This window comes from Sceloporus occidentalis, unplaced genomic scaffold, assembly GCF_023333645.1.
Source record: "Sceloporus occidentalis isolate IW3139 unplaced genomic scaffold, rSceOcc1.0.p SCAF_36, whole genome shotgun sequence".
Classification (NCBI taxonomy): Eukaryota; Metazoa; Chordata; class Lepidosauria; order Squamata; family Phrynosomatidae; genus Sceloporus; species Sceloporus occidentalis.
In genome coordinates, this window is record NW_028317016.1 from 4,307,499 (window position 1) to 4,320,740 (window position 13,242).

Here is a 13,242-nt window from a genome sequence, read left to right on the forward strand (position 1 = left end):
ATCCATCTTGCAACAACGGTGCCTATTACATATACTTTTCTTTCCTTTTTAGGTGACTTTATGATCTGTCTTAATACAGATTAAACAGTGTCTGAATGTATGGGAAAGCAGAATACAAAATTAAAATTTGAAACATTACACCAGGATTAATGGACAGGCTAGATGTTATACTATATATTCTGTCATTTTAATTAAGAAAAAAAGGTTATTAATCTAAGATCTTTTGGGGCTTGCTCTTGGTAGAAGAAGGTGGACACTGGACACCTACACTTTGTAGGTCAGGTTAATCTTGCTCTAGATGACATATCAGGCCACATTACAGTAACCAAAGCATAATACACTTGCTGGAGTTAGAGGAAACTGTTCCTGTCACAGCATAAATGCATTTTTTGATCAATGTTAAAGGTTTTGGAGATATTTTGCCTTAAAGTTCACCACATGGAAGCTTAGATCAGCAACAGTCTAGAAGAGAGTATTTGCTAATCAATATCCTGTCACTTCACCCAAACTTTCTTAGGCTGACCGAACCAATCAATGGCAATCAGCAGAGATGATTTAATAAGGAAGAACAATCATGCAGCTCCTCAGAGAAAAATAACCTTTTCTCCATAGTATGCATATAAAGTAGAATTTTAATTTATATATATATATATACCGTATTTGGGTCGATTATAAGACGACCCTGATTATAAGACGACCCCCCAAAATCTAAATATTAATTTAGGAAAAAAACAAAAAGCCTGAATATAAGACTACCCTATAGGAAAAAAAGTTTTACTACTAAATATTAATTCATGTAAACAATTTTTTCATATTTAATAAAAGCTATGATTGAAAAAAATATATATTTTTTTATTTCCTTTTATTTGCCAACCTGCCCCCCCAGTTATGCACATCTGCCCCCAGGGTTGCCACTCTGCCCCAAGAAATGCCTTATACCCCCTATTTGCCACTCTGCCCCATGATGTGCCTTTTAACCCTCCTATATGCCACTCTGCCCCATGATATGCCTTTTAACCCCCTATATGCCAGAGTGGCATATAGGGGGTTAAAAGGCATTTCTGGAGGTATATATATATATATAACTGCTAACAGCAATCACACTCCTATCAAGCCAAGGCAGCCAGTACATGCTGGAACCTGGGGATGATAGGAGTGTGAGTACAGCCTCTCTATGCCATGCTACCACCACCACCCCCCTTACACATCCATGCTATCACACACACACACACTCATTCACAAACATTTAAATACTCATTCATTCCATTAATCACACATACTTCACACATTAAATCACAAAAACCCTACCCCACCCCCTTACCTGAAACTGCAGATCTCTCACTCGAAGACTTCTGCAGGGTCCGGCTGTGCGAGCAACTTCTCTGGCCCCGCCCCCAGAGGAAGGAGGGGGAGGCAGAATTATGTGACACTGCTACTTTCCTGCTCTCCTGCTGCTAGAAGAGATGCTGCTCGCGACCAAAGCACTGGTAAGCAGCCTGGCCCCAGCGGACATTTTTTTTGAGGTCTGTTTATAAGACGGGGGGTATTTTTCAGAGCAGTTGCTCTTAAAAAAACCTCGTCTTATAATCGAGCAAATACGGTATATATATATATACATAAAAAATTTAACACGAAAAAAACCCCATTTATTTAATTTAGGGTTATTTAGTGTACTGAACTATAAAATTTAGGATTTGGGGAAAGTGTCTCTCAAAAAGCTTTTTCTGTATGTACGCAGGAAACAAAAAGTCTTACAAGTGACAGCTTCTATCTATAATTAACCCCTTAATGACAAAGCCCGTACATGTACGGGCTCAAAATGCATTGTTTTCAATGGGTTTAGGGACCGCCCATTGTCCTTAAGGGGTTAAAAAAACATCCAGCGAACAGGCAACCAATAAAAATGCCTGTTACTATGGAGAAGTTTGTTAAAAGACACAAAACAAAGTGTGTCACTGCATGCTATTGGTAAATCAGTTTTGTCTGACCACTGCTATCATGAAGTGATCAGCGATTGCCACATGCCTCCCTCAATGATAATATTCCATAAGCACATATGTTTGGACTACTGCTCCAATTCCCCTAAGCCAGACATTAGGTGTACCTGAGGTGCAGAAAAGGTGTCATTTTAGTGGAAATGAGGACTTCCCCCTTCCTGGTGTTTTCTTTAATATGTAACCTGCAGTACATAAGTACATCGTGGCCAATACGCATGACTGTGCTGACCAAAACGAAGCATGTTTTAAGTGGTGATGCAAGCGCGACATGGTAAAGTGCAACTGCTTGTATCAGTGAGTTCCGTGAGATTTTGAAATGTTGGGAGGTATGCATGCATGGTATAAAGATGTCTGACTCTTAACATCATGATAAACAGGCAGGCTAAATGACAAATCTGCCGTTAACCCCTTCAGTCCCCTATGGACGTACCAGTACGTCCAAAAAACGCATCCCAAGAATCCCCTATGGACGTACCAGTACGTAAAAAAAACCGCATTGTGACATCACTGGCATTAATAACATGTTCAAGAGGTCCCTAAGAGGACCTCTAACCATTTAAAAAAAAAACACATAAAAAAATACAAAAATAAAATATATATATAAAAAAGATAATAATAACCTTACATCCCATTGCCCTAACACAACATCTACCCAGTATACCCCTCCTGCCCCCGTTCACAACCCCCAAACCCGTTAAGCCATAAGCATAAAAGTTCTACGAATAATGTACACCTTATAGTATGCTGGGAAAGTATGGAAAATCTATATAAATTAGGTATTTCTTAAATCAGGATACCTGAATTGATAAACTTGGAGGGGATTTTCCATCACTTTACCTAATTTTGTGAGGATTCAGAGGGAAAAGTTATAAAAAAAATGTGTTTTTTTTCAAATTTCCGCTAGTTTTTACTAAATTTCTCATTCTAAATTTTCAGCTAATCATCTGACTATGGTATCAAAAGAAAGCTCTATCTCTCCTTTAAAAAGCAATATATAGTTTACATGGGTTCACTATTCACAGGAAAAGAGAATAATCGCTGAACCAACATGGCAAAAAGAAAATGGCAAAAATTCTGTTTCTGGAATGGCTTTGTTGACAACTTTGTAACTGGCTAGTAAAATGTGTACGTTGTTTATTAAATTTATTATATTCTTGAAATATGTATTTTATTTACATAAATAATATAAAATCCCATTTGGCATGTGGCAGTTCATTTAGTATTTTTGGAGGCAAAATTCCACACATGGGATGCATCACTTTATTTGGTATCACTGCGTATCTTTTTGTTCACATAACTAAATTCTGGAATTTTTTTGCTGTAAAATTGCCTATATTTTCTGGTATTTACCATTGTTGATTTATCACTAATTGTTTTGAACTTAAAGGAAAGCAAGAGAAATAGCCAACGAGATCTCCATGCCACTGATAACTTGAAAGCAAGATTTTCTGCAATACTGGTTATGAAACTTGCTAGATTATAAAAAAACGTGTTTTTTTAAAAAAAAATCTGTAAAAAATCCAGTAACAGTTATGGTATTTACTTAATATTTTTTTTTCTTCTTCCATTACATTACTTTCAAACACAACTTCAGCTAGCGCCCACAAAAGACTCAATCGCCACAGACCAACAATAACGTACACATTACCACCGCGTCTGAAACGCCGGCCCCACTCTGGGTACCACTGCTTCCCCTTGGGGCGGGCGGTGTCATGTATAACGCCTTGTGATTGGAGGGTAACAGTAAGGGGTGGGGAGAAGGTTATAAATAGGAGACAAATCGTTGCTAACTACTCATTGCTGGCGTGAAGAAGTTTGTCTCTTCTTGGTGACGTCGCACATCCTGACCGAATCAAAGCAGCCACGTCTCTTCCTTGTTAGAATGGCCGCCAGTAAACCGCCGCGACAGCTCCGGAGCCCCTGGTTACTTCTCCTTCTCAGCGTCTTCTATGGAAGGATTACGTCCGCGCCAGTCTGTAAGACCAATGCACAGGGGCTTTATACTTATTATGTGAACGAAGTGGCGGGTAACCCCTTCTCTGGAGCAAAAGGGCGTCTTATCTGACGTGATCCCTGTGGGGTTAACCCCTTCCTTTTGCAATGCTCTTTGGCTAAAAGCCCAATTAAAGGTGCCTACGCAACGGATAATTTCGGGTTTCTGCATAATATTTCACATATCCAATCTTGTGGGAATATGTACGTTGTCTCTAATAATTGAATTTTATTTATTTTTGTCTTCAATAATTATTGGTCCTGGCCATACCGTTGAGGGGGGAAATGTAGGGGGTATATACACACTAGGACAGTGGTGAGGGCTATTAAACCTTTGGTTGTGATTACTTTTCCTTCTTGGTATCAGAGCAATAAACATAATCGATGTTCTAGTTAACTCCTGGCACCCAGAGGGTTAATAACAGTATACTCAAATTATTGAGTGAAACACTCCTAAATAGAGTATTTACTAAGCATGGTTTGTGGACACATGCAGAACTGAGTTTATTTTTAATACTTCATGTATGAACAAATGAAATTATTTCTAAAAAAAAAAACCCCATGAATTAAAAAAAAATCATATTACCATTGAGTGAATACATCTGAGATTAAAAAGGTGCGCAATTATGCCATATTGAGGGTTATTCGCTAAATTGAGTTGTATTGCTGCTCCTTCACTTAACATTATGAAGATCTGTTGCAGGACGAGCTTGGCTGGCCCCGTACAATGTATAGTTTGTTCAGTAAGAGTTTTTTTTTTCCCCATCTCTTTCCATGCTGAATTATGCAGGGCCAGCCCAGCCATTCATGCCAGAGAAACTTACCAGCGTTGGCCCTTCCTAATGAATACTGAAGTGAAGGAGTTGAAACCACAGCTCTCCTATCAATGCTCTCTTTAGTGAATAAATCAGAGATTGTGTGCCCCCCCCCCCCCCAAAAAAAGCCTGGTAATAAATGCCACGTAAACAGCGATAGTATTATTTCAGCCCCCCCCCCAAAAAATATAGGCTGGTTGCACCTACTTGGGCATATTATCATGGCATGTGTGAATTTTCTTCTATTCTTACATTTGCAGGCAAGACATTATATACATTATATATATATATATGTATATATAATTTATTTATTTTTGTTTCTCCCTCGAGACGTGATAACCTTAGTTACCAAATTTAGTGCTTGGTGACTTTAGGTACTCTGTTAAAACCTTTGTGATGGTAACCGGCTTGGTTTTCTTTCCACATAGTCGTCCTGCAAGTTGACAGGACAGAGGGGTTTGTGGAATGCAAAGGTTTGTGTTTCACAAACAGGGAGTGGTGTTACTTCCGTGAACCGGTCGTAAGTTGATTTCCTCCTCGTTTTCTGCCATTGTATATAGATAATGCTGCACATACCTATGACGGTCTATTCTTTTCATAGAATGCTTTGTGCAAAGTTCATTGAATGTATGCGAATGCTCGTGCTGGCCATTTATTTTCAGCGGTTTTGCAATAGGTAGCGGAGAGGGACATATAGAAGTGCCCATTGGGAGCTTTCATAGCCCGCTGCTTACTCACAAGATCATCGCTACAAGAAGAATAGGTAGCCCTGGTGTTGTAGAAGTAATCTTTATCTTTAAGGAAAAAACCAGTACATTTCATTACATCAGTTGATAGTTCTTACACCTTTAAGATGTATTTAATTCTTCTCAAATAATGAGTTTTCTGTAATACTTGTTGCTGTGCTGTATGTGAGAGTTGCAGTCGTACGTGTATGTGTTAAATTGGTGCCTCGCCCCTGGCTTTTGTGATAATAAGTTTATGGAGGAGCTCTATGGTTGTAAACAATCTGACGCTAGGCACAGGAGTGCGGTCTTCTGAAACAAGGCACAAAGAGCACAATAAGCTTGTGCTTTTTTTCTATCCAGCGCTTCCTTAGTTTAGGGAAACGCTTTTCAGCTTTCCTTGGTTAGACTGTAACCAGCTGGGACCATTTGGTGTATTTGCACATATTACATGAGGTGGAGTCCCTGCTCTATTTCAGGAAAGTGCTGCTGTTTTAACAGGCAATGCAATCTTTGCACGTGTCTATATATAATACAATACAATGCAATAAAAATGCCCTGTCTGGCCCATTCAAAGCGCAGTCGCAGTTTGCACCGAGGCAAAGGGAATAGTCAGCTATGAACTTGAGCTGGTTTCTTATGAGAAACCCTCTTCTGAAGAAGATTAGTTCTTGATGAAGCCACTTTGTTCCCACCCAGAGAAGTGTGGGAAAAAGTATTGTAGTAATTGGCGCTGTTTTAGATATGAAATGCGAAATGTAGGGCTGTCTTTTCCAGGATTGTGTTTGCCTATTATGGTGCATCGTAAGTATCCTGAGAAGAGAGGATCTATCTCTAGATGGAGTCTAATCTGTCTTCTTTTGCCGAGTACTTCTAGTTATGGCTGAAGATGGCTTTCCAAGGTAGCGAAAGTCCTCTACAGGCCTGGTCGGTAGCCAGATCGCTTAAGACCCCTTTAGGAAGAGATCTGCTGTTCAGAGCAACAGTGGATTTCTTACATGATGCTGGCATAAGCCTGCTAAGGCTTTACAATAACATCAGAAGAGCTTCATGGTGTGACATTCAATTTTTGCAGGATAGGAATTTGCGTCCCAGAGGATGCTACAATTGTGATTTAGGGCTAACCCTGTTCATGTCTGAAGGTTGCAAACCACTTCGAGAACTACTTCAGGATTTTGGGACAAACCGTACAGACCTAGGTATCGTCCTGGAGGTTATGTTCAAGTCAACAAACTGGTCCTGACGCCATACGGTTTCCTATTGGGGCAGCTGAGGCTCTTCCTGCAGGATTGGGCGCAGGTCACCTCATGATATTGTGTCCAGTTTGCACAAGATCTCCAGTAATCCACTTGAGAGCAATTTTAAATTCCCAGACTTCCAGTGGAAGTCATGATATACAATCTACATGTATCTAGAGCCACATATATTAGGTCAAAGGTGATCCTGTTATTTATAGAAAGCATTAAATTGAGGCAGCTGACTGTTTTCTAGATAAATAGGCGTAGAGATTGTCGCTGTGTGCCTGCACTGATTTAGCGGAACACAACATTAAAAAAAAAAAGGCATTCAGACTTTGAATTGCCTGTATTTATGCTTGAGCAGCGAGGTGTATTTGTGTGTGTGTGTGTATATATATATAATGTGTATGTATATATATGTGTGTGTGTGTATATAACACTGTACGTCTCTTCAAAAGAATCTCTATACTGTAATGTTACTGTAATCTATTAATATTAGGTTTCCGGTTACGTTGCCATTTTCATTTTACACTAGTATGCATTTTACCTTTTTGAAAGGCGTTTTCCTATATTTCTTACTATATTCTTTTTATACCAAATGATCGGTCAGATGTATAAAAATGGCAGTAAAAAAACAAACCGTTATAAGTGCATAAAATATTAAAATGAATTTTTGCATGTGCAAATCATAGCTAAATCTTGCTGCATTGCGCTTAGTCTGTATTTGGGAAATAAACTCTTTTTTCTGCAAGCAAAGCGCCATAATCATTGACAGTGTTTTATTCTAGATAGAATTATTGCTTGGTTTGCTTTTAAAAGTTTGATGATTTTAATTGGTAAGTGCATCCTATGTTGGGGACAATACAGAATTATAAAAAGCACCCATTTGTTAATGTTAAATGAAGTAATAAACTCATTGCAATCTATATTAATCTAAATTGTGTTCAGTCTCAGTTTTCATTTGTTCTCCATGTTTTTATCTCCAGGATAATAGTTGTTGACATCGTGATTTATAGTATTCTTTTTCTCTGTACTTTTTTCAAAGAACTTTAATATGTTTTTACGCTTTAGCTACCGGCCCCCATAAAACCCTTAATGCTTCCAGTAGCAATATGTCAAGCTGTATGGTAACTGCTACCAGCTTGTAGTTCTTTAGATGACTCTCCCGGTAATGCATTTTATAGAGATTTGAGGTACAATGGGGCATAAAATTGTCTGTACTGCAGTGAAAATATCTTTACTATTTCCAATTCATTTGTGGCGCTTTGGTGTATGTTTGCTAGTAAATGCTCGCAAATAGTGGCTGTCTGCCGTGCAGATTCATGTTTCAATTTTTATAAAGTTGACACGGACATTACACATTATCGCAATCACCAAAGATTTTATGTACATTTTAGTAAGAATAATTGTTAAAATGCAAGTAAAAAAACCCCCAAAACTTTACACATAAATGAACGCGATGAAAAAAACTGAAATACGCTATATACCAGAATGTTCAAACATAAGTTGCGCAATAGCTATTAAAGTGCTCTAGTTTTACAAGTCAGTGGTTAAGTGCATCCAGATGTTTCATGGAGTATTCAATGCCTCTTAAGAACACACAAAAAAAACCTCTCTGAGTTTTAAAAGGTATCATATGGTGCACTTGGTCTATAGATATTCTGCTTCACTACAAAACTAATAATTATCTGCATGTTTTATGGGCTTTAACAGGAACGATTTCCCAGATGTAAGCAATGCAGTGATGTTCATTGATATTTTAAACTGCCTTTAATTTACTACACGTGAAATGCTCATTTTCTCGTGGAGAGAGTGAAAAAAGCAGTTTCTGATATCGTATACCAGATGGCTTTATCTATTTGTTGCAAAGTACAGTAGTCTTTAAGTCCATTACAGAAACAGGCCTGTTAAAACAGTGATTTGAAACTTAATGAAAGAATCCTTGCTAACAAAGTTGTAGTGTTTTATATGAACTTTTTTGTTATATATATTTAATGTCTGAACAAAGAGAGTAGTGAAAGCATTACAAATGGGGAGAAAGGGAAGGCCATGAGAGTGAGAAACGGGAAAGATGGAAAGAAGTGAGAAGAAAAAGAGAGCAGAGCGGCGATGGATGAAAAGAGGAAGAGGAGAGAAAGATGTAAGGGTGGGGATAGAGAGTAGACATGAGGAGAGAAGAGAGGTAGTAAAAGGGGAGAGGAAGAGGTCAGAAGAGTGAAAGAGAGAAGGGAGATTGGAGGAGAAAAGAGTAAATTATTTTATGGCAAATATACACTAGTATACATATAATAATAATGACCATGGATTCACATATCCCCAAAAATGAAAGTAGAATTAGTTACTAGACACTCCCTTTGCTTGTAACGTGCATCATTGCTTGTGAGCGGAATGTCCTCAGAGTCCATAATCTTACTTTGTAATAGACGAGGGGATGATTTTCTCTTACAGACTACTCATTGTAACAAAGCTTATAGTTAAACAATAAACATTTAAAAGATATATGTGCAACCTATCACACATCCCTGCTGCCAATATGAATGCTACAAAAAGTGGGCCTGCACTGTTACAGTTTAACTGGTTTAGTTTACCAGCAAATAATTATATTTTAAGTCGTTTTCACAATGTAACATTTCCCCTTATGTGTATTTAGTGGATTTACGAAGATATTGTACGGAATGAGCCGGAAGTCACCCTTTCTTAGCTTCCTTCCCATAAATCTGCGTGCTAACAAATACACTGAAAGTCCATGAAATATAAATTCTAAAGGGAACCTGTAGTGGTGTTCAGTCTCTTTACCCCTTGAACATACATATACCAGGCCAGCTGTGCCCTTCTTTACGAGAAGCTTGTTACTGGACTTTATAACGGATAATGTTCTTTTGATCTGTGTGTATTAATTCATAAAGAAATTCTAAGGACCTAAAATTTGTCTACACATTGCAGAGTTATATTACATGTTTACATGTTTGAATTCACTCCCATTTGGTGTGGGGTTATGGTATGCTAGAATAGAAAGTAGGTGAGCGTCAATCTTTTGTTTAAATATTCGGTTTAAAATGAAATATTAAATGACGAATGTACGGTGCATTTGTATGTTTAGAAAATGTACCCTTTTGCTTTCATCTTTTCATGAATGTTTTAATATTATTTAATATTTTAATATTATTATTACTATTATTTATGTAGCCACGGCAATTTACGCCTGGCTTCATACAGTACATTTGAAATGACAAAACTGAGTGTGACAGACTAAGACATTACATTACATTTATTTACATAGTGCCAGCAAATTCCTGTTACAATCAATGGGATAATTTAAGGTCGCACACAATAGCAATCTGGTACAAAAGTAATAGAGGGAGCTCCTCTTGTGGCCTATCAATCTAGTCAGTGGTTGAGGGGGAAGAGAAACAATAGGAGAGTGGATGGGATGAGTTGATTGGGTTCGGAAGTTGATCCCTTGATTAGGGTGAAGGCTGAAAGTGTCAGGAAGAAAGGTTGTACTCTTCTTGGAAAAGGTTGGTTTTCAGAGAGCACATCGATACATTAGGTAGAGGACCCTGCTTACTATTCGGAGTAGGGGATAGAGAAACATAAGGTATGCAGATTGACGTGGGAACAGAGAGGAACGCGGAGGACCAGGTTTAGGAGAGCTATCCACAGAGAAGTAGAGAACAGAACGAGAGGTGGAGAATGATTTGGAATAGTCCAGCTGAGCACAGTGTAGTGAAATAATACCGAGGGTTGGGGCCCTCTACTGGATAAGAGATTAACGTTTGAATGGATCAGGTATAGACCGTCTCTATAGAGGGCACATTGAAGGCTGAATTGTGGGAAGATGGATGAATGTGCTACAGGAGAGGGCTTTAAATATTTTGTTAGAGTGGACAGGGGAAGCAGGTGGCAGACATACATTTTGCCAAATAGCTTAGCAATGCCCATACGGGATAGACAGGGGCAAAGGGTTAATTTGGAAAATAATGCTACCCAGTTATAGATGAATACGGAGATCTGGTCCAGTCTGTATACTTTTTTGCAGAGGTGTTGTGGGAAGATGGAGGAATGTATTGCAGGCTTATGCACTGAATTATTTGTATTTTGTATTCTAGCTCCTGGAACTTCACCTGTCCCTTTAAGTACCGTTAATGAGACTACAGTGCTGAATCTCAATATGACATCTTTGCAGACTTCCGACAAAAGTGCAGATACAAATGTTACTGATCTAGTAGCTGTAGCTATAACCTCTTTATCGAGTACTCCTCCTATTGAAATTACCTCGACTACACCACAGAGGCTCGCAGACAATAAAACTGCCGCCATCGCAACAACTTCCGAACTTTCTAAACTCGTTAAGCTTACATCTGCACCTGTTTCTGAAACTCCCGAAGAGCTCACCGTTGACGATGGCCTGCTGTTTGAAGAGAAGAGCTCCGTTGTCACCACCATATCGTACACCAAGGGAGCAGACGTTGATGATTATGACTTGACTAACAATGACTATGATTTGACATCTAATGGGGTGGAGGAATCCAATCCGGATGATGACGACCAGCCTAACCCAGCAGCTGAGGAAGATAACCATGATTATGATGATAATTTGAATAACTACGTTATTAAAGCTGGAGTTACTGATTCTGATGTGGAAGAAGATAGCCACTTCTTCTTACACTTGGTACTAATTGGATTTTTGATTGCTGTAGTATACATCACTTACCACAACAAAAGAAAGGTATGTTGGTTTGCTATTAAGATTTAATTATTTAATGGACATCGTTTTTACACACAATTTGTGTGTGTATAATTTTATATACTTATTTTAAATTACTCAGCTTTGGTATTTGTATGTTTTTGTCATATTCTCACCCCAACCCTGTGCTATTTTAGATAGACTGGGAGCTGTACAAGCACTATAGCACTGTTATGTCTCTATTTGTGTCGTATATAATTACCTTACGACCTGTAAACCGATAAGGTTGCTATCAAAATTTAGGATAAAACACTGCCGAAGGATCTTTGGTGAGCATGTGCATATGGAAGAAAATGAAAGGCACATAGCATTCTACGGATGTTTGAGATAAAGTAAAACATAGATGCGTAGATTAGTGAAAGGGTATGAAATAATATCCAAGCAGCTATATATTAAGGTTGTTTTTATATGAAATGAAAATAGAGCTTTCTAACCTCTGTAGCTTCTTTGGATCAAATAGCCTAAAACATCTTGCACATTAAGCTGAGCCAAGGGCAGTTATGCAGGATTTTAGAATTACTTTATTTATGATACACCTGAGCTAGATACATTCTATGAAATGCATGTTTCTGTAAGCTAAACAATATTTTTTAATTTACTTTCTCTTTTAGATCTTCATCCTGATACAAAGCAGAAGATGGCGTGACGGTCTTTGCTCTAAAGGTGTAGGCTATCGTCGGCTAGATCAGAATGTAAATGAAGCAATGCCTTCACTTAAAATGACCAAGGATTACATTTTTTAAGAGACTAAATATCTTCTGTTTTTTATGGCCCTAATTTTGGCCATATTGCCATAAATCTTACCTATGGTGTAGTTTGGGTTGCACATTTTTTTGAAATAACAGTTAATTGTTAATTTTGTATTTACTGCTTTTGATCGACAATCCCTTTGCTTCCTTGGAGAGATCCGCTTCAAACTTCAACGGAATGTGATCAGATATGTGTTAGTTAATTTCAGTGTTTTCCAAACTTATGGTAACGTGTGTTGGGTAATGTCTTCTGCTGCTGTGGGGTATGCCTTTTGTTTAATGTGCAAAAGCCAAAGTACATTTTAACTCAAAGCATAGCACTTACCTCGTATACTAATATGATCTTGTCCATATAGATAAGGAAATACTTCTATTGACTTCCAGGTGTTCTGCTTCTGCATTTCCCACTTGGCTACAAGTTGTTACTTAAGTGTCCCGAGTCTGGGAATATATATATATATATATATATATATATATATATATATATGTGTGTGTGTATGTATATTTTACACACACACAGAGATTTAGAATCGGTTTTCGGTTGTAATTTCTAAAAAGGTACTAGGATAGCATTCCCTGTGGCTTCCTTCCTAAATGAATAATTGGGTATCATCTGGAGTTGACATGTTTTAGTGTATTAACCCATCAATCAAAGGCAGACTGGTTTACCATTTCCATGGGTAATTTAACTCAAAAATACATTGAGTTTATTGTAAGGGGTTTAAATAATTAATCCATCTTTAATTTATTGAGCGACCCGAAACATCTGGTGTAATATTGGTTGTTTTAAAGTGATCACTAAACTCAAACTACTATGGCAGCTTAAAAATAGATTGACAGACAGAAAATAAGAAGTTATAATACTATTGAATATACTAAAATTATGGTTTATTATTATCGATTCAGGAGAATCCACCTCTATGCAGCTGCCTCTTTCTCTGCCCCAAGCTCCTTTGCAGGTGATTTGTTCGGCCAAATA